The sequence below is a fragment of the Sminthopsis crassicaudata genome, chromosome 3 (assembly GCF_048593235.1).
Source record: "Sminthopsis crassicaudata isolate SCR6 chromosome 3, ASM4859323v1, whole genome shotgun sequence".
NCBI lineage: Eukaryota > Metazoa > Chordata > Mammalia > Dasyuromorphia > Dasyuridae > Sminthopsis > Sminthopsis crassicaudata.
Genome location: NC_133619.1, coordinates 240,636,751 through 240,659,823, shown reverse-complemented (window position 1 = coordinate 240,659,823; position 23,073 = coordinate 240,636,751).

Genomic DNA, 23,073 nt, shown 5'->3' with positions numbered 1-23,073 from the left:
ATATGTACTACTGAAATTAGGATATTTGTTGTTTTAGTAAAATTGCCTTTTCAATCATCAAAATAGCATTATTATTACACTATGGATGCAATATTTTGGATCGGAATCTAGAAATTTAATTTCATTATGGGATGACTCAAAATCATTCCTGGTGGGTATACTGAACATTTCTATTACTGATAGGCCTACTACAGTTCTGGTATATTCTCTTGGGTACTTACTTCTCTTAGGTCCTTACTTTCTATAATCAAAAAATATATTTTAAAGGGTATTTTGGTATTGGAGAATAGATGGGAAGGAAGATATAGTTTGTATGTGGGGGAAAGCAGGATAGGTATTGATTCTCATTAAAACATTCTATCAGATGTTGTAAAAGATATTAAATGTTAAAAAATGATGATTTCAGGAAATTATCCATTATGTTGGGTCAAGAAGAATTAAGGATGCTGACTTATCTGATGAAAAGCCTGTTCCCATCATGGTGTAGGATTTTCTTTTAACTTAAGGTTTATGGGATTTGATCTCCTTTGCAACCACAGACTCCTTTTGGAAAATAAAGTTGCTGCCAGCACAGTGACTAGAGTGCAGGACTTAAAATCAAGATAAACTTAAATTCAAACCTTCCTTCTCATATTGGTTGTGTGATGTTGGACAAATTACAGCTCCTTTTGTCCTCAGTTTCCTCATGTTTAAAATAGGGATAATATCACCTGCCTCAAAGGCTGTTGCAAAATCAAATGATATAACTTGTAAAGCACTCTGCAAGCCTTAAATAACCATATAATTGTTTGTTATTATTACTTGAAATAAAACTAGATTTTTTCATTTTTTAAATAAAATTTATTTTTTAATTAATTTTATAAGTCTAACATTTTTTTATAGTACATATGCATAGGTATTTTTTTTTTACATTATCCCTTGTACTCCCTTCTGTTCCGAATTTTTCTGCTCCTTCCATCCATCCCCTCCCTTAGATGGCAGGCATTCCATACATATTAAATATCTTATAGTATATGCTAGATACAATATATATGTGCAGAACCGAATTTGGTTGTTGTTGTTGCAAAGGAAGAATTGTATTCAGAAGGTAAAAATAATCTGGGAAGAAAAACAAACAAACAAACAAAAAATGCTCACAGTTTACGCTCATTTCCCAGTGTTCCTTTTCTGGATGTAGCTGATTCTGTCCATCACTGATCAATTGGAATTGGATTAGCTCTTCTCTATGTTGAAGATATCCACTTCCATCAGAATACATCCTCATACAGTATCATTGTTGAAGTGCATAATGATCTCCTAGTTCTGCTCATTTCACTCAGCATCAGTTGATGTAAGTGTCTCCAAGACTCTTTGTATTCCTCCTGTTGGTCATTTCTTACAGAACAATAATATTCCATAATATTCATATACCATAATTTACCCAACCATTCTCCAATTGATGTACATCCATTCATTTTCCAGTTTTTAGCCACTAAAAAAGGGCTGCCACAAACATTTTGGCACATACAGGTCTCTTTCCCTTCTTTAGTATTTCCTTGGGATGTAAGCCCAGTAGTAGCACTGCTGGGTCAAAGAGTATGCCCATTTTGATAACTTTTTGGGCATAATTCCAGATTGCTCTCCAGAATGGTTTGATTCTTTCACAACTCCACCAACAATGCATCGTGTCCCAGTTTTCCCACAGCCCCTTCAACATTCATTATTATTTGTTCCTGTCATCTTAACCAATCTGACAGGTGTGTAATGATATCTCAGAGTTGTATTAATTTGCATTTCTCTGATCAATAGTGATTTGCAACACTCTTTCATATGAGTGGAAATAGTTTTAATTTAATCATCTGAAAATTGTCTGTTCATATCCTTTGACCATTTATCAATTGGAGAATGGCCTGATTTCTTATAAATTAAAGTCAATTCTCTGTATATTTTGGAGATGAGGCCTTTATCAGAACCTTTACCTGTAAAAATGTTTTCCCAATTTGTTACTTCCCTTCTAATCTTGTTTGCATTAGTTTTGTTTGTGCAGAACTTTTTAATTTGGTGTAATCAAAATTGTCTATTTTGTGATCAATAATGGTCTCTAGTTCTGCTTTGGACACAAATTAGTTCCCCCTCCACAAGTATGAGGTAAACTATCCTATGTTCCTCTAATTTATTTATGATTTTGTTCTTTATGCCTAAATGTTGGACCCATTTTGATCTTATCTTAGTATGTGGTGTTAAATGTGGGTCCATGCCTAGTTTCTGCCATACTAATTTCCAGTTTTCCCAGCAGTTTTTGTCAAATAATGAATTCTTATCCCAAAAGTTGGGATGTTTGGGTTTGTCAAACACTAGATTGCTATTTTTATTCACTATCTTGCCCTGTGAATCTAACCTATGCCACTGATCAACTAGTCTATTTCTTAGCCAGTACCAAAATGGTATTGGTGACTATTGCTTTATAATATAGTTCTAGATCAGGTACAGCTAGACCACCTTCACTTAATTTTTTTTCATTACTTCCCTTGAAATTCTCGACCTTTTGTTGTTCCATATGAATTCTGTTGTTATTTTTTCTAGGTTATTTAAATAGTTTCTTGGAAGTCTGATTGGTATAGCACTAAATACATAGATTAATTTAGAAAGTATTGTCATCTTAATTATATTCACTCGGCCTATCCAAGAGCACTCAATGTCTTTCCAATTATTTAAATCTGACTTTATTTTTGTGACAAGTATTTTGTAATTGTGCTCATATGATTCCTGACTTTCCTTTGGTAGATATATTCCCAAATATTTTATACTATCGACAGTTATTTTGAATGGAATTTCTCTTTGTATCTCTTGCTCTTGGATTGTTTTGGTAATGTATAAAAATGCTGACGATTTGTGTGGATTTATTTTGTATCCTACAACTTTGCTAAAGTTCTGAATTATTTCTAATAGCATTTTAGCAGAATCTTTGGGGTTCTCTAAGTATACCATCATGTCATCTGCAAAGAGTGATAATTTGATTTCCTCATTTCATACTCTGATTCCTTGAATCTCTTTCTCAGCTCTTATTGCCGAGGCTAGAGTTTCTAGTACTATATTGAATAGTAATGATGATAGTGGGCAACCTTGTTTCACTCCTGATCTTATAGGGAAAGGTTCCATTTTATCGCCATTGCATATGAAGTTTACTGATGGTTTTAAATATATGCTCGTTATTATTTTAAGGAATAGTTCATTTATTCCTACACTCTCAAGGTTTTTAGTAGGAATGGATGTTGGATTTTATGAAATGCTTTTTCTGTATCTATTGAGATGATCATATGATTTTATTAATTTTAATATTAATATGGTCAATTATACTAATAGTTTTCCTAATATTAAACCAGCCCTGCATTCCTGGTATAAATCCTACTTGATCATATTGTATTATCCTGGGGATGGTTTTCTGAAGTCTTTTTGCTAATATCTTATTTAAGATTTTAGCATCAATATTTATTAAGGAGATTAGTCTATAGTTTTCTTTCTCAGTTTTCAATCTACCTGGCTTAGGTATCAGTACCATATCTGTGTCATAAAAGGAATTTGGTAGGACTCCTTCAATGCCTATTTTTTCAAATAGTTTATATAGCATTGGAGTTAGTTGTTCTTTAAATATTTGGTAGAATTCACATGTAAATCCATTTCGTCCTGGGGATTTTTTCTTAGAAAGTTGGTTAATAGCTTGTTCTATTTCTTTTTCTGAGATGGGACTATTTAGACTATTTACTTCTTCCTCTTAATCTGGGCAAGCTATATTTTTGAAGGTATTTTTCCATTTCATTTAAGTTATCGAATTTATTGGCATAACGCTGAGCAAAGTAGCTCCTAACTATTGTTCTAATTTCCTCTTCATTAGTGGTGAGTTCTCCCTTTTCATTTTCAAGACTAACAATTTAGTTTTTCTCTTTCCTTTTTTTAATCAGGTTTACTAAGGGTTTGTCTATTTAGTTGGTTTTTTCATAGAACCAATCTAAGTTTTATTAATTAATTCAGTAGTTGTTGTTTTTTTACTTTCAATTTTATTAATCTCACCTTTTATTTTTTGAATTTCAAGTTTTGTGTTTGTCTGGGGGTTTTTAATTTGTTCCTTTTCTAGCAATTTTAGTTGTAAGCCCAATTCCTTGACACGCTCTTTCTCTATTTTATGCAAGTAGGCCTATAGATATATAAAACTTCTCCTTATGACTGCTTTGGCTGTATCCCCCACATTTTGGTATGATGTCTCATTATTGTCATTTTCTTGGCTGAAGTTATTAATTATGTCTATGATTTGCTGTTTTACCCAATCATTCTTTAGTATAAGATTATTTAGTTTCCAATTATTTTTTGGTCTGTTTTCTCCTGGCTTTTAATTAAATATAATTTTAATTGCATTGTGTTCTGAAAAGGATTCATTTACTATTTGTGCCTTATTGCATTTGATTTTGAGGTTTTTTTGCCCTAGTATGTGATCAGTTTTGTATAGGTTCCATGAACTGCTGAGAAGAAAGTATGCTCCTTTCTGTCTCCATTTAGCTTTCACCAAAGATCTATCATATCAAACTTTTCTAGTACTCTATTTACCTCTTTGACTTCTTTCTTTATTTTGTGGTTTCATTTATCTAATTCTGAGAGTGCAATGTTGAGATCTCCCATTATTATAGTTTTGCTGTCTATTTCTTCTTGCAGCTCTCTCAATTTCTCTTTTAAGAATTTAGATGCTGCACTACTTGGTGCATATATATTTAATATTGATACTGCTTCATTATTGATGCTACCCTTTAGCAGGATATAATGCCCTTCTTTATCTCTTTTAATTAGATCAATTTTTGTTTTTGCTTGATCTGAGATGAGGATGGCTACCCCTTCTTTTTTGGCTTTACCTGAAGCATAGTAGATTCTGCTCCACCCTTTTACTTTTACTTTGAATGTATCACCCTGTTTCAGGTGTGTTTCCTGTAAACAACATATAGTAGGCTTCTGACTTTTAATCCAGTCTGCAAACTGCTTCCTCTTTATGAGGGAGTTTACCCATTCACATTTATGTTTAGAATGATTAATTCTATATTGCTTGCCATCCTGTTAACCCCTGCTCATGCTTTTCTCCTTTCCTTTCCTCTTACCCCCCTACCCAGTATTAAACTTGTGAACACCACTTGCTTTTCACAGCCCTCCCTTTTTAGTATCCCTCCCTCACCTTAAAGTTCCTCCTCTTTTTTTTACCCCTTTTCTTCACAATTTCTGTATTCCCTTCCCCTTAGCTTACTCCTTCCCTCTCACTTTTCAATGAAGTGGAAGAAGTTTCACCATAAATTGAATATGTCTATTGATACACACCATGTCCATCTCCCTCCTTTCTTTCTCTCAGATATAATAGGTTATCTTTGCCTCTTCATGAGATGTAGTACCACCACTTTACCTTTTTTTAAGATATAATTTCCTTTCCACCTCTAGTTTCTAGGACAAATTATACATGTGTTCTTTACATATCTTTATGGCAGATATATAGTTCTCAAGATTTCTTTTTACCTTTTTAGAAATCTCTTGAGTTCTGTGTTTGAAGATCAAACATTTTTTGTAGGTCTGTTTTTTTCGTCAAGAATAGATGGAATTCATTTATTTCATTAAATGTTCATCTTCTTCCCTGGAAAATGATGCTCATTTTTGCTGGGTAAGTTATTCTTGGCTGCATACCAAGTTCCTTAGCCTTTTGGAATATCATGTTCCAGGCCCTTCGTTCTTTCAATATGGACGCTGCTAGATCCTGGGTTATCCTTATTGTGTTTCCTCCATATTTGAATTGCTTTTTTCTAGCAGCTTCCAGTATTTTATCCTTTGTCTGATGGTTCTTGAACTTGGCCAATATATTTCTTGGTCTTTTGATTTTAGGGTCCCTTTCAGTACGTAATTGATGAATTTTTTCAATGTCTATTTTACCCTCTATTTCCAAAATGTCTGGGCATTTCTCTTTGATAATTTCCTGGAAAATAGTGTCTAGGCTCTTTTTTTCCCTGACATTTTTCAGGGAGTCTGATTATTCTCAAATTGTCTCTCCTGGATCTGTTTTCCAGGTCTGTTGTCTTTCTAATAAGGTACTTGACATTCTTTTCAATTGTTTCATTTTCCTGGTTTTGCTTGACTACTTTTTGGTTTCTCCTTGAGTCATTCATTTCTACTTGTTCCATTCTAATTTTAAATGATGTATTTTCTTCACTCACTTTTTAAATATCTTTTTGTAATTGTCCAATTGTGTTTTTAAGTGAGTTTTTTCTTCTATGGAATTTTTTCCTTTTCATCCATTTTATTTTTTAGAGAGCTATTTTCTTTTTCCAGCTCACTAATTTTGTTTCTCAATGATTTGTTTTCTTTATCCACTCTGTCTTTAAATGCGTGGAATGACTTCTCCAGACTCTCTTGCCAAGCTTCCCTTTCCTTTTCCCATTTCTTCTAGCTCTCTTTTGAGAGCCTTTTTGATTTCCTGTATGAGAGTCTTATGTATTGAGGAGCAGTTCATATCCCCCTTAGGGGATTCCTCTGGTGATAGTCTGATTTTAGTCTGCTCAGTGTTTGAAGTCTGCTCTCTCTCCATACAGAAGCTGTTGATAGTTAGAGCCCTTTTGAATTTTGTGTTCATTCTGTCAGAGTGGGAATTGAAGAAAACAAATTAACAAGAGAAACAATTGGTCTGTTTTTTTTGGGGGGGGATGGGGCTGGATGCTGTTAAAGGGCTTCCTCTACAGACTGGAGGGGAGGGCAGCAGGGAGCCACTAACAGGACAAATGATTGTGCTGTGTCTGTGCTCTGAGAACCTGCTGAGTCACTCCGGGTAGGGCTGGGGGTGGCCGGGTCCCGAGAGATGCTGGCTTTCCGGGATTTTATTCTTCAACTCTGGTGTTTACTCCCTCTCCACTGCTCCTGGCTTGCTGCCAAGACAGAGTATCCACACTGGGGTAAAAGTCTTTTCACAGAAACAGAATAGATCATACCCCTCCCCCCTCTGGTCCAGGTTGTGTGAGCTGCCTGTCTTGTTCTGGCTACCTGCCCTCAGTCTGAGCCCAGTCTGTTTGACCCTCCCCCAAGCAAACACAGACCTTCTCTGATGAATTTCAAGGATGTCTTCTGTTGGGGATTAATTGTGGGTTTCTTTTCAGGTCAAGCATTAACTCCGACACTTGTCATGAAGTAAGTCCTGAGAGAAAACATGGAGCTCAAGCCTGCCTCCAAGCTGCCATCTTGGCTGGAAGTCCCTCAAAACTAGATTTTAAAAAATTAAATATGTTGAAATAGTCAACCTTCTTTAAACATCTATTTAGAAAGTTGACTTCTTATAAAAAATGTTTAAAAACTTAATATTTCAGTTCTTTATTAATGATAATTCTCATATGTATCCTTTTGTACTCAAAAGTAATGGAAGGCAACTAGCCTTTAATTTCAACAAAAGTTCATATGAAAATGCAAAAAATATACTAACATGCCTTCTGAAATATTACATTTCTTCTAGGAATTATTTAATATCACTAATACATATTTGAAATACTCCCAAATAAAATGAACTTCTAGAAATGCTTTTTTTCTCCCTACTCTAGTATATAGTCATCCTCAAATCTGCTTTTTTTTTTTTTCTCATCTGTGCTATGAAACTTTTTTTTTTGGTCTTTTTATATCTCAGATTTTTTTAAGTCATTCTATTTATTAGTCAAATTACATGACTACTGACAAATTCATTTTCTAGTAGTATCTCCTTGCATTTCTAGATTAGCAGGCTTTTATTTTTCTGCTAAATCTAGATTGTTTTTGCCAGTGTGTTCTGATGATGTTATTGTTGCTATTATTGTTCAATTTTTACTCTTTTAGATTCTTTTCTTTATTTCTGTGATTTTGCAAATGTGATTCATTCAAGTCCAAGTAAATACTTAAAGGATGGATAAATCCAGTCCTGAACTGTCTATTGAGCTCTAGTTCCTTATGTACAAATATTTGTTGTGTATCTCCTGTGTTATTTCCTCAAAGTCTAAATTTTAACACCCAAACCAATATTTCCTCCTGAATCTCATTTCTTTGATGGAACTAACATTCTTTAGGTCAGCCTGACTTGTAATATCTTGTTATCTGTCATCTTAGGTTAATGTTATTTTCATATTATCTCTTCATTTCTTCCATGAACTCCATTGTTCCTCCCCCCATAGCTATAACATTCATTATCTTTCAAGAGATCAAAAGAACACTGGCTTTTGAATAAAGAATCTTGTTCAAATTTCAGCTTTGCCTCTGACTACCTATGTGACCTTAGTCAAACCATTTAATATTTTTGGTTCTCAATTTCCTCATGTGTAAAAATGTGGAAGTTAAATGAGATCGACTCTAAGGTAACTTTTCTTTACACATTTTCTTACCTTACAGTTATTAGAATAGTCTCATGAGGTTGTCATAATATCAGAAAATGTAAAGGACCTAGGGAATAAGAATATAAATAAGTACCTTCTCATTTGTCAAGAAATCTACTGGTCTACATAAAGGAGCATAATATTGTAGAAAATACTCCCTTTGATTAATGGAAATTATAAGATAGATTCCTTGCTCCAAAAGTACCCTTTAATTCTTCAGAAAACATAATTTACTAAATGATGTGTTCTGGACTTAAAGGGTTCATTTATCTTCCATGATGAGATCACTTTATATTAAATAAAACAAGTCCTTCTTGATCATGAGAGAGTAGAACTCTTTATAGAATCAAAGAATTCAAGAACTGGAAAGGACTTAAATGCTCCTGTGCTACTACCCCTATACAAATGGAAACTCCATTATCATTTACCTTATATATGATAATATAATCTCAACTTGAAGACCTCCAAGGAGTTAACCCCACCATTTCTTGGGGAAGACTATTTCTACTTTGCAATAGTTTTGGTTGTTAGGGAAATTTTTATGATATCAACTGTCAGAGCTGGTTTAATATTAGGAAAACTATTAGTATAATTGACCATATTAATAATCAAATTAATAAAAACCATATGATCATCTCAATAGATGCAGAAAAAGCATTTGATAAAATCCAACATCCATTCCTACTAAAAACGCTTGAGAGTATAGGAATAAATGGACTATTCCTTAAAATAATAAGGAGCATATATTTAAAACCTTCAGTAAACATCATATGTAATGGCGATAAACTAGACCCTTTCCCTATAAGATCAGGAGTGAAACAAGGTTGCCCACTATCACCATTACTTTTCAATATAGTACTAGAAACTCTAGCCTCGGCAATAAGAGCCGAGAAAGAGATTCAAGGAATTAGAGTAGGAAATGAGGAAATCAAATTATCACTTTTTGCAGATGACATGATGGTATACTTAGAGAACTCCAAAGACTCTGCTAAAAAGCTAATAGAAATAATTCAGAATTTTAGTAAAGTTGTAGGATACAAAATAAATCCACATAAATCCTCAGCATTTTTATACATTAACAACACAATCCAACAGCAAGAGATACAAAGAGAAATCCCATTCAAAATAACAGTCGATAGTATAAAATATTTGGGAATATATCTACCAAAGGAGAGTCAGGAATTATATGAGCAAAATTACAAAACACTTGCCACAAAAATAAAGTCAGATTTAAATAATTGGAAAGACATTCAGTGCTCTTGGATAGGCCGAGCAAATATAATTAAGATGACAATACTCCCTAAACTAATCTATTTATTTAGTGCTATACCAATCAGACTTCCAAGAAACTATTTAAATAACCTAGAAAAAATAACAACAGAATTCATATGGAACAACAAAAGGTCGAGAATCTCAAGGGAAGTAATGAAAAAAAAATTAAGTGAAGGTGGTCTAGCTGATCTAGAACTATATTATAAAGCAACAGTCACCAAAACCATTTGGTATTGGCTAAGAAATAGACTAGTTGATCAGTGGCATAGGTTAGGTTCACAGGGCAAGATAGTGAATAAAAATAGCAATCTAGTGTTTGACAAACCCAAACATCCCAAATTTTGGGATAAGAATTCATTATTTGACAAAAACTGCTGGGAAAACTGGAAATTAGTATGGCAGAAACTAGGCATGGACCCACATTTAACACCACATACTAAGATTAGATCAAAATGGGTCCAAGATTTAGGCATAAAGAATGAAATCATAAATAAATTGGAGGAACATGGGATGGTTTACCTCTCAGACTTGTGGAGGAGGAAGGAGTTTGTGTCCAAGGGAGAACTAGAGACCATTATTGATCACAAAATAGACAATTTTGATTACACCAAATTAAAAAGTTTCTGCACAAACAAAACTAATGCAAACAAGATTAGAAGGGAAGTAACAAATTGGGAAAACATTTTTACAGGTAAAGGTTCTGATAAAGGCCTCATCTCCAAAATATACAGAGAATTTACTTTAATTTATAAGAAATCAAGCCATTCTCCAATTGATAAATGGTCAAAGGATATGAACAATTTTCAGATGATGAAATTAAAATCATTTCCGCTCATATGAAAGAGTGTTCCAAATCACTATTGATCAGAGAAATGCAAATTAAGACAACTCTGAGATATCATTACACACCTGTCAGATTGGCTAAGATGACAGGAACAAATAACAATGAATGTTGGAGGGGCTGTGGGAAAATTGGGACACATGCATTGTTGGTGGAGTTGTGAAAGAATCCAAACATTCTGGAGAGCAATCTGGAATTATGCCCAAAAAGTTATCAAAATGGGCATACCCTTTGACCCAGCAGTGCTACTACTGGGCTTATATCCCATGGAAATACTAAAGAAGGGAAAGGGACATGTATGTGCCAAAATGTTTGTGGCAGCCCTTTTCATAGTGGCTAGAAGCCGGAAAATGAATGGATGTACATCAGTTGGAGAATGGTTGGGTAAATTATGGTATATGAATGTTATGGAATATTATTGTTCTGTAAGAAATGACCAACAGGAGAAATACAGAGAGGCTTGGAGAGACTTACATCAACTGATGCTAAGTGAAACAAGCCGAACCAGAAGATCATTATACACTTCAACAATGATACTGTACGAGGATGTATGCTGATGGAAGTGGATATCTTCAACATAGAGAAGAGCTAATCCAATTCCAATTGATTAATGATGGACAGAATCAGCTACATCCAGAAAAGGAACACTGGGAAATGAGTGTAAACTGTTATTTTTATCTTCTGAATCCAATTCTTCCTGTGCAACAAGAAATTCGGTTCTACACACATATATTGTATCTAGAATATACTGTAATATATTTAACATGTATAAGACTGCCTGCCATCTGGGGGAGGGGCTTGGGGGAGGAAGGGAAAAAATCTGAATAGAAGTAAGTGCAAGGGATAATGTTGTCAAAAATTACCCATGCATATGTAGTCAAAAAAAAAGTTATAATTATAAAATAAAATAAAAATTAAATTTAAAAAAATGATATCAACTGTCATCTTTGTTGCTCTTATCCACTGTTCCTAGTTATATCCTCTGGAACCAAAGAGAAAAGGTCTAATCCCTCATGATCTTGAGAACCATCTGTATAATTCAAGAAAGATATTATGTGTGTCCTTGAGTATTACCTTCTGTATGCTAAATATGCCCAATTACTTTAATTAGTTCTCACAACACAGACTCAGTTTCTTTAACTGTTTTGGTTTTCCTCCTTTGGAAACTGTCCAGTATATCAAAATCTTTTTTTTTTAAATTACGATGATCAAAATTAAATATAATTCTCTAAATAATATTTGACAAAGAAAGAATACAGTGAGACTATCATATTTCTATTCCTGAAAGTTATATTTCTTTTATTACAGTTCATTAAAAGAAATATAGCTTCCAGGAATAGAAATATTTCACTTTTAACATTGCTGACTCACTTTGAATTTGCACTTCTGATTCTCTCTCCCTCATTCCTTCCCTCCATCCCTCCCTTTCTCCTTTCCTCCTCTCTCCCTCTCCCTCTTCCTCCTCTCTCTCTCTCTCACATACACACACACACATCTCTTTTTCTTCATCTGTTCTGTGTGTGTATTCTTTGGATCTACTAACCATATTTATTCTATCATGTAATTTTAAGGTTGATGATCCATTTTTATAATTTTATAAAGAATTGAGGTTAAGCTCACTGGCTTATAATTTCTAGACATTATTCTCCCCTATTGGCTTTTTAAAAATCCAAGTATTTGCCCCTTTCCAGTATTTTTATCTCACCTGTTTTTCATGATTTTTCAAATATCATTGATAACTGCTCAGTCATCACATCTATCAATTCTTCAAGTACTTGATACTGTAATCAATTCAAGTCAAGGTCAAGTGACTTGAATTCATTAATTCAGTTAGATCTTTTCTTTCTATTTCCTTTTTTATTGTGGATATCAGTTCCCCATTTGTCGTGTGTTCTCTCTATCATCTCTAGTACAAAGATCATTTTTCTTTGCAAAGAGAAACAGAAATAAAATAAAGGATAAGCAGCTGTCTTCTCTGTTGTCATTTATTTTTATCCCATTCACCTCAAGGGAAAATGTTTTTATTCTTTAAACATTTAAAAATTTTTTTCTCAATATAGTATAAAACCAATTTTTTTTTTGTTATTTTTATCCTCCCTCACTTGATTACCACTACTCCTTAGCTCTAGTACTCCTGTCATTGTCATGCTCTTATATTCATACTCTGTTACTTGGCCTTCCTTTTATGTTTCCTATGGTTCTTTTTTTAAAGAAAATCTAAGGTAGTTAGTGAGTTCTCCATGAATCCAAATCATTCACTTCATTTATATCCTGCTCTTTCCTCTGTACTTCATTTTTTTTATTTTATTTTTGCAATTTCATTATTATCTCCCATTCGTCTTATTTCTGAGTTTGACTTTTACTATTTCACTTTTTTTTTTTTTTTGGATCATGGAAAGCTATCTTTTAAACTAAGTCTTTGAAATTCTTTTATAAAAAAAAATCTAGCATATGTCAGATTATGCCTGGATTTTCTTATCTCGATCACAATTTCTGTCAGGGAAATGGCCACTTTTCCTTAGAGGTCTCATAATTTTTATGCCTGATCTTATCACTAAGACCTGAATAAATTATTAGTAACTTTACTTTTTACTGATCTTCAGCAAAGGTCTAGACAACTGAAAGTACTCTATTACCAAGATAGCAATGCCTCTATTCCAGAGTTACAATTTGTTTCTCAATATTTCATTCTCATCTTTTTGTTCAAATGGTCTATAGTACCCTCCAATGTTAAAATCCCTTTGATTTCTCTCTACTTCCTGTATCCAATTATGCTCTTTTGTATTTTCCATGCTCTGTTTCATGAATTACCTATGAAATCAAATTTGCCTCTTTGTATTAAAAAAAAATTTTGTTAATCATTGCTTGATGCAATTTCATAATTTAAATTCAGTAAATTTTAGAATTGGAAAGGTCCTAGAATTTGATCTAACATAGTTAAGAACATTCATACAGTGTGATAGTCCCTTAAACTTTAAATCTGAAGAAATGACATAGTCTAAGACCTCATGAACTTATAGCTTACTAAGGGATATATAACATGTAAACAGTTAAGAATAATGAAAGATGGAATATTCTAGAAAAGAATAAATGAAATAAACATTTAATAGGCTTAACAATTAAATAAGCATGACACACTGTGTATAATCAAAAAGAAAGATAGTTCCTGCCTTCATGGAGATTTTATTCTGATAGGAGAAGACAACATACAAAAGACAGCAAAAAATCAGGAGGTGAGGCAGGGATGTTCTTTGAGTTGTTCTTTAAATATATGAAGACAGTTGACATCTCTTCTTGAATATTATATTCAGATTAAACATCCCTAGTTCCTTACAATTGTTTTCTTTTACTTAGCCCACCGCAAATAATTTGGAATGTTCACTAAATTGTAGAAATTTACTTCAACAAACATCATGGTGCAATAGAAATACCACTGACTTTAGAGTCAAAGGCTCAAAATAATAATGAATAATAATAATAATAATAATAATAATAGCTAGAATTTATATAGCACTTTACATTTTGTCAAGGGCTTTATATATGTTTCACTTTCTTTTGCTCTCATAGTAATGCTGGGAGATAGGTACTATTGTTATTCCTATCTTATAGGAAATTGAGACTGAGAAATGTTAAGTAACTTGCCTAGAAGGACATAGTTAGTAGGTGTCTGAAGCTGGATCTGAATTCATATTTCCCTGACTCAAGGTTCAACATTAATCCATTGCACCACCTAGCTGCCTCAGCTGTGTTATGTTTTTCCTCACAAAAATTAAAAATGAAAAAGTTTATGCCCATAAGGAATTAGCTTAAAATGTAGAATTAGGCATGTGCATAAGTAACTAGACTCAAAATTGGTGTTGAAAAATATTAAATACCCTACTTTTCATTTTAAGCATATCTGCCATAAACCATGGACATCTAAGTCAATTAGTGATTTCTCCATGCATCTACATCAGTTGCTTCATATAAATCTTGTTTTTCCACCCCAGTGAGAAAACTTCACTTATCATCATCATCATTATCATCATCATCATCATTACATTTTCTAAATAAAAGCATAAAGATATAAATGCCCAAACTAGCAGTACTGTGACTTTGGACATATCTTTCCCATAACAATTTGAAATAACATTGGTAGGAATCTTAAATAAGAAAAACATTATAAAATATTAAAATGCTATTTGGGGTTAATATTTTAAGAGAATAATAAATAACAAGAATCACATCTTCTTCAATTAGAACTGATCAATTGTTTCCTTGACCACTCCATATAAAAGCTGAAATTACATCTCTCCATTGCAATCAATAGTGTAACCTTTTCACAATGAAAAGAGAAGGTAAATTTCTTTGAATGGAGCATAAGATATTTTCCTTAAGTAGATCACAAAATAATGCTTTAGAAAATGGGGATGTAGAGAGGACATGACTATTTTAAGATATGTCAACAACCCAATAATTTAAGGGTGTTGAGAAGGCAATGACTTAACCAGATAAAAGTTCTGTTCAAAGTTTGGTTTCTATCCATAAATCAAGTTTTAATTGGGAGGCCTTTTGTTCTTGATCTACTCTCTTTTTTATGTGGACAAGCTTGAAAGGATTTTTAAAATAGAGGAATTAAATCATGGGGATATGGGACATGTGCAGATTCCATCTGCTGGCTAAGATGGTTGATAATAAGGAGTATCTTCTGGAACAGTAATAATAACTAGACAAAGCCTGGATGTTGTTGTTCCAACTATTCAGTCATTTCAGTTATATCCAACTGTTCATACCCCATTTGGGATTATCTTTGCAAAGATACTGGAGTGCTTTGTCATTTCCTTCCTCAGCTCATTATTCAAATGGGTAAACTGAGGCAGACAGAGTTAAGTGACTTGCTCAGGATAACCCAATTAGTAAGTGTCTGAGACCAGATTTGAACTAAGAGACTAGCTCTCTGGAGGAACTCAATACCAGCCCAAGTCCTTGGTCTTAGAAGAGGAGTGAAGAGGCAGGACTCATGTGGATGATCATATGTGGTGTCTGTTTATTCCAAATCCTCTCAGCTTTATATATTCTAATACCTTTATATAACTATAGCACACAGCATATGCACTAATTATATACTGTGCATATGGGACCACATAAACAACTTGCTATTGTGTGTACATGACTCTTTGCCACTTGGTATCACTCTGCTTTAATTACAACAGAAGTGGTCACCACCTATTGACTTTTCAGGAAGGCAAAGAGCCCTTAAGGGTGATGGGGAGCCAAATCAGACATTGTTAGCAGGTTCCCTCTAGGCTGAAGGGTCTTATAACTTACCCAGAGTTTCCTCACTATCTGTGGCCCTCTACAAAGTAGGATGAGTCTTTCTAACTCTAGGCCTAGCACTTTATTCACTGCATCACCTAATCATCTATTATTTCTGGTTGAACTATCATATAGTTGCTAGGAATTTTTTTTTACATTGACCATGTAGACAGAACTTTCAGCCTTGTTGAAAAGTCCTGAGTCATTCCAGTTGCCTCTTTACTGTATTCATGTCTAGATTAACAAGGTGATTTCTTTTTTATTAGTGAAACGATAAAGTAAGTATAAAGGAAAGATCTTAGATACTCTTTCCTCCATTGCAGCAATATCATGTCTGAAAAATAGATTGAGATTGTGTGCCTTTTTTTTTTTTCTTTTCTAAGTGGAGAAAGTGGAATTTCTGACCATGGGGCTTTCCAAAGTCAGGAGTACAAACAATAAAATTCAGGAATTGGAATTTTGCTCCCTTTTCTTTTCTTTTCAGTCATCCCAGTATTAATGCCTTGAGGAGCATGGAGAGGACATGACAAACAATATCACCTTTGGACCTGAACTTTTTGGAACAAATTTTATATAAAAAGTGAGCTAAGTTATGGGCTGAATCCACCAGCCCCAAGAAAATATAGTGATGAAGGAGCTGCAAGAAAAGGTATGCTGGTTCTTCCTAGATCTCTAAATTAAAAATTCTTCTTACAAAAATGACTAGATTTTATAGTTAAATAAAATTAAAGTACTAGGTAGTGGTCCTCTAAAATTGGGAGAGAATAATTAGGGAGGCCTATAGCAGAGAAAAAATACTCCAACAATATCAGGATGCATGAGAACTCTGAGGGGATACGTACCCTGAGAGAGTAGGAGAAAAGCAATTCATGTTACACTAAAAAGGAGATTTGAAAATATGTTCTACCTTAAAATATGTTTAACTACATATAGAAAGATAAATAATTTGCTTTGAGAAAATTCTAGAAGAGAAAGGCAAACTAATTAAATCATCAAAGTCCGAATATTTTCACTGAATTTGATGCTGTGGAGTTTACAAAGATAGATAAGATAATATCTCTGCCATCAAGAAGCTTATGTTCCATTTGAGAAGACAGAGCATACATCCTGGATATTTAGATGAAAATAAAAGGAATATGAAATATAACAAAGCAACAGACAATTAATTATTACTATTATTTATGGTACGTAATTTTTGTTTAGTGATTACAGATTTATAAATTACTGTGTTTAATTTCTTTTTAAATTTAATCTTCAAAACTGTAAAATAATTTTTTCCAGCAATGTTACTACTGGGCTTATATCCCAGAGATCTTTTTTTTATTAATTTTTATAATTATAACTTTTTTTGACAATACATATGCATAGGTAACTTTTTTTTTGTACAACAATTTCCCTTGTACTCCCTTCTGTTCTGAATTTTTCCCCTCCTCTCCACCCCCTCCCCTAGATGGTAGGCATTCCCATACATAATAAATATCTTATATTATATCCTAGGTACAATATATATGTGCAGAATTTTGTTGTTGTTGTTGCAAAGGAAGAATTGTATTTGGAAGGTAAAAATAATCTGGGAAGAAAAACAAACAAGAAAAAAAGCTCACAAAAACTGTAAAATACATTAACAAAGTACTTCTGATATAATTGTCTCCATATTAAGTATCAAATAAAGGATACAGACAATAATTTTCCCCTATAGGGAAATTTGTAGGTCGGGGAAAAGAAGAATGAAAGGATGAAAACATTTTTATTTTTTAATTCTTACTATAGGTCAGTCATTATGTTATGCTCTGAGAATACAGACATAAAATTTGGATAGTCTGTGCCCCAAAGGAGCTTACATTCTAATAGGAGAAGCCAATATTTAATGATAATAGTGCCTACAGAGAGAGGAATATCTGGGGAATCATAGAGATAATGAATTGATATATAGGGGAGTCATTTTACATACCTCTTCCAGGAACAATGTTAATTACGTGTTAGAATTGATTTGATTATTGAGCCCAGAGCAAGAAGTAGAAAATGAAGGGGAAAGGTGGGCCAAAGATGGTGGAGTACAGGCAAAAACTCAAAAGAACTTTATCAATATTCCTTTCAAACCAACTTTAAAATAGTGCCTCGAACAGAATGATAATCAATAAATTATTGAGGTAAGTCATTTTTCCATCCAAGAAATCTTAGAAGATCAGCAAGAGACATCTGGTAGCAGAGTGTCAATCAGTCCAAAATGCACTATATACCACAGCTACAACAGCAATAGTAGCAGCAGCAGCTTCAGGAGTTCTCAAGTCTAGAGATTGTAAGAGGGTTGGACAACTAGACAAAAAGAAATGACAGGAGACCCTTTTTAGTACTGGATGTAGAACGGTGTTCCATTATTTATACACAGTTCTGGATTGCAACTTTAGGAAGAGAAGCATTAGTATTTGTGGCTATAGGGAGTAGCATACCTGCTCACAATTCCAGGGTAGAAAGAAGCATTTGTGATCACTCACAAGTAGGTGCCCTGTTCTCAGTTAAAGCAGAAAGAAACATTAGTGCTTATAGCAGGAATGTAGCAGGGACCCTAAATCACAGTTCCAAAGCCAAGAAGGGCAGTAGAATTTGTGGCTTCAGGGGAAGAAATGAGTGTTTGGGGTTGCTCAGCAGGAAGCAGGAGTGAAGATCTCAGATCTGACGTAGAAAGCAGTATTAGCATCTGAAACTGTGGGAGAGCAGGCAATCTAGTTCCAGATTCAGGATCAAGAGGAGCATTAAGATTTACTGCTACAAGGAAACAAAGTCTTTTCCTGGGTAAAGATAAGAATACAGGCCAGGAAAGCAGTGACCACAATTCTCTTTGGATCACCAAAGCTCAAATAAAAGCAACACAAAAAAACGGAAGTACATTTACCCAAGGAGCAGAGTCCAACTTGAACATAACATAAAAATCTACTTTAGTGATAGATCACAGAAGATCAAGATATAAACTTGGAAGACATCAATGTCAAAACAACTACAAGTAAAACCTCAAAGGAAAAAAAGAAGCAGAATTGAAAACAAGCCCAATGAGAATTCTTACAAGAGCTCAATTTTTTTTAAATCTAATAAGTAAGATAAAAGAAAAAGTAAGAAAAGACATGAGATTGATGCAAGAAAAATATAAAGAGAATCAACAATTTGGTAAAAGAGACACAAAAAAACCCCAAAAGAAATAGTATCTTGAAAAACAGAATTAATGAAATGGTAAAAAAAGAGCATGACAATTCACTGAAGACAAAAACTTCTTAAAAAGGGAATTGATGTAGATGATGGATTAGGGGAAGCTTTTAGGTGAACTCCCAACTTTCTCCTCCAAATAACTTTAAAACAGTATCTCAAATCAAATTTTGGAATGGCAGAATTAACAAATGATGAAGATGAGATTTTTTTTTTTTTGCCTAAGAAAATTTATATGCTTGGCAGAAGTCTGTGACATTAGGATGGAGGTCTTTCTAGAGCACATGTACATAGTGGTGGCAGCAGCAGTGGTGAAAACTCCCAGTTCAGAGTTGGTAAGGGTGTCAAACAATGGTCAGAAAGCTACTTTGCTGGTATTGAGGGAAAGTTCTCATAAGCAATTATTTTGCCTATATATGATTTTGGGTTGCAGAACCAGGGCAGACAGGAGTAGTTATGGTTGGTCAAAAAGGAACAGATGCCCTCGTTAGAGTTCCAGGGCCAAAAAGAATAATAGTTCTTGTGGCTGCAGGGAAGTAGGAGGCTCCATCCTGTAAATATCAGAGTGAAAAAGAGAAGAGCAGTGACCATGTCCCTCCCTGGATTACATTACTTTAGAAGCACCAAAAACGTGCAGACTTCTAGAACTAGCTCTGACAATTATGACACCAAAATGCCTATAAAGCAAGTAGAGCCCAGCTTTACTGTAAAGTTCAAAGTAAAGAAATAGTCTGGAAAACTGAACACACAACAGAAAGAGAATTCAACCATAAAAATGTAATACAATGGCAGAGAAGACCAAGATGCAAGAAAAAATAATAATTAAGACAATAGGACAATACAAAACAGAAGACAATAATGCAAAATCAGTTACAACAAAAGTCATGGAAACATGCTAATAGGACTCAACAGTCCAATAGGAATTGTAGAAATAATTTAAGAAAGTGACAAATTAGGGAAAGAAATGAGTAATGAAAGAAAATTATGAAATGAGAATTAACACATTGGTAAAAAGAGGCAAAAACACATTCAAATAAAATCTTAAAAACCAAAATTGGCCTTTGGTAAATGATATACAGAAATTTAGTGTAGAAATATGTCTGAAAAAGAAGAATTGGCCAAAGAAAAAAAGAAGTATAAAAGTTCACTAAAAAAAGTATTCCTTAACATTTAGAATTGGGCAAATGGAAGCTAATGACTTCATGAAAAATTAAAAAAAAAAATAAAACAAAAACAACAGAAATAAAAAAATTAAATGTGAAATAGTTTATCAGAAAGAAAATTAACATAAAATGTAGATGGAGGAGAGATATTTAATCATTGGATTACAAGACAAGTATGATTTAAAAAAAATTTAACGATCATTTTTTAAAGAAACCCTTCATTGATATTATAGAACTAGAAAGTGAAATAAAATTGGAATACATCAACCATGCCCTGAAAGATATTCCAAAATGAAAGCTCCAAAGAATAGTATAGTCAAATTCCAGAGCTCCCAAATCAAAGAGAAAATATTTCAGACAATCAGATGGAAATAATGCAAATATCATGAAGCCACAGTCAGGATCACATAAGATTTAGCAGCTTCCATGTTAAATGAATAAAGGGTTTGGAATATGATATTCTAGAAAGCAAAAAAAAAAAAAAAAAGAACTAGGATTATGAGTAATATACTCATAGTAATGAGTAATCTATGCAGCAAAACTGAGTATAATCTTTCTTTTTTAAAATTAATTTTATAATTGTAATTTTTTGACAGTACATATGCATGGGTAATTTTTTTTTTACAATATAACCCCTTGTATTCATTTTTCCAAATTTTCCCCTCTATCCCTCTACTCCCTCCCCTAGATGACAGGCAATCCCATACATATTAAATATATTACAGTATAACTAGATACAATATATGTGTGTAAAATCAATTTTCTTTTTGCACGATAAGAATTGGATTCCGAAGGTACAAGTAACCTGGGTAGAAAGACAATAGTGCAAACATTTTACACTCAATTCCCAGTGTTCCTTTTCTGGGTGTGGCTGTTTCTGTCCATCTTTGATCAATTGGAACTGAATTAGATCTTCTTTATATTGAAGATATCCACTTCAATCAGAATGTATATTCATACGGTATCATTGTTGAAGTGTATAGTGATCTCCTGGTTTTGCTCATTTCACTCAGCATCAGTTAATGTAGGTCTCTCCAAGCCTCTCTGTATGCATCCTGTTGGTCATTTCTTACAGAGCAATAATATTCTATAACATTCATATACCATAATTTGCCCAACCATTCTCCAATTGATGGATATCCATTCATCTTCCAGTTTCTAGCCACTATGAAAAGAGCTGCTACAAACATTTTGGCACACACAGGTCTCTTTCCCCTCTTTAGTATTTCTTTGGGATATAAGCCCAGAAGTAGCACTGATGGATCAAAGGGTATGCATAGTTTGATAACTTTTTAGACATAGTTCCAAATTGCTCTCCAGAATAGCTGGATTCTTTCACAAATCCACCAACAATGCATCAGTGTCCCAGTTTTCCCACATCCCTTCCAACATTCATCATATTTTTCCTGTCATCTTATGAATATAATCTTTCAATAATAAAAGTGTATATTTAACGAATTAGACAATTCTTAAGCATTCCTGATGAAAAGAGCAAAGTTGCATAGAAAATCAGATATTGAAACACAAGTCTCAAGAGAAGCATATAAAGGTAAATGTGAAAGAGACATCATATGTGATATAATGAAAATATACTATAAAGGAAATGATTCATGTAATTTTTTTCTTGCCCAATTCATTTTATTTATTTTTTGTTTATTAATTTTTATAATTATAACGTTTTTGACAGTACATATGCATAGGTAATTTTTTTACAACATTATCCCTTGTACTCCCTTCTGTTCCAAAGTTTTCCCCTCCTTCCCTCCACCCCCTCCCCTAGATGGCAGGCATTCCCATACATATTAAATATCTTATAGTATATCCTAGGTACAATATATATGTGCAGAACTGAATTTTGTTGGGTTTTTTTTTTTGTTGCAAAGGAAAAATTGTATTCAGAAAGAAAAAAATAATCTGGGAAGAAAAACAAAAGCAAAAAAATGATAATAATGCTCACAGTTTACACTCATTTGCCAGTGTTCCTTTTCTGGATGTAACTGATTCTGTTTGTCTATCACTGATCAATTGGAATAAGATTAGCTCTTCCCTATGTTGAAGATATCCACTTCCATCAGAATATATGCTCATGCACTATCATTGTAGAAGTGTATAATGATCTCCTAGTTCTGCTCGTTTCACTCAGCATTGGTTGATGTAAGTCTCTCCAAGCCTTTCTGTATTCCTCCTGTTGGTTATTTCTTACAGAACAATAATATTCCATAACATTCTATACCATAATTTGCCCAACCATTCTCCAGTTGATGGACATCCATTCATTTTCCAGTTTTTAGCCACTAAAAAAGGGCTGCCACAAACATTTTGGCACATACAGGTCCCTTTCCCTTGTTTAGTATTTCCTTGGGATATAAGCTCAGTAGTAGTACTGCTGGGTCTGAGGATATGCACATTTTGATAACTTTTTGGGCATAATTCCAGATTACTCTCCAGAATGGTTAGATTCTTTCACAACTCCACCAACAATGCATCAGTATCCCAGTTTTCCCACAGCCCCTCCAACATTCATCATTATTTGTTTCTGTCATCTTAGCCAATCTGACAGGTGTGTAATGATATCTCAGAGTTGTCTTAATTTGCATTTCTCTGATCAATAGTGATTTGGAACACCCTTTCATATGAGTGGAAATAGTTTTAATTTCATCATCTGAAAATTGTCTGTTCATATCCTTTGACATTTTATCAATTGGAGAATGGCTTGAATTCTTATAAATTAAAGTCAATTCTCTGTATATTTTGGAGATGAGGCCTTTATCAGAACCTTTACCTGTAAAAATGTTTTCCCAATTTGTTACTTCCCTTCTAATGTTGTTTGCATTAGTTTTGTTTGTGCAGAAACTTTTTCATTTGGTGTAATCAAAATGTTCTATTTTGTGATCAATAATGGTCTCTACTTCTCCTTTGGCCACAA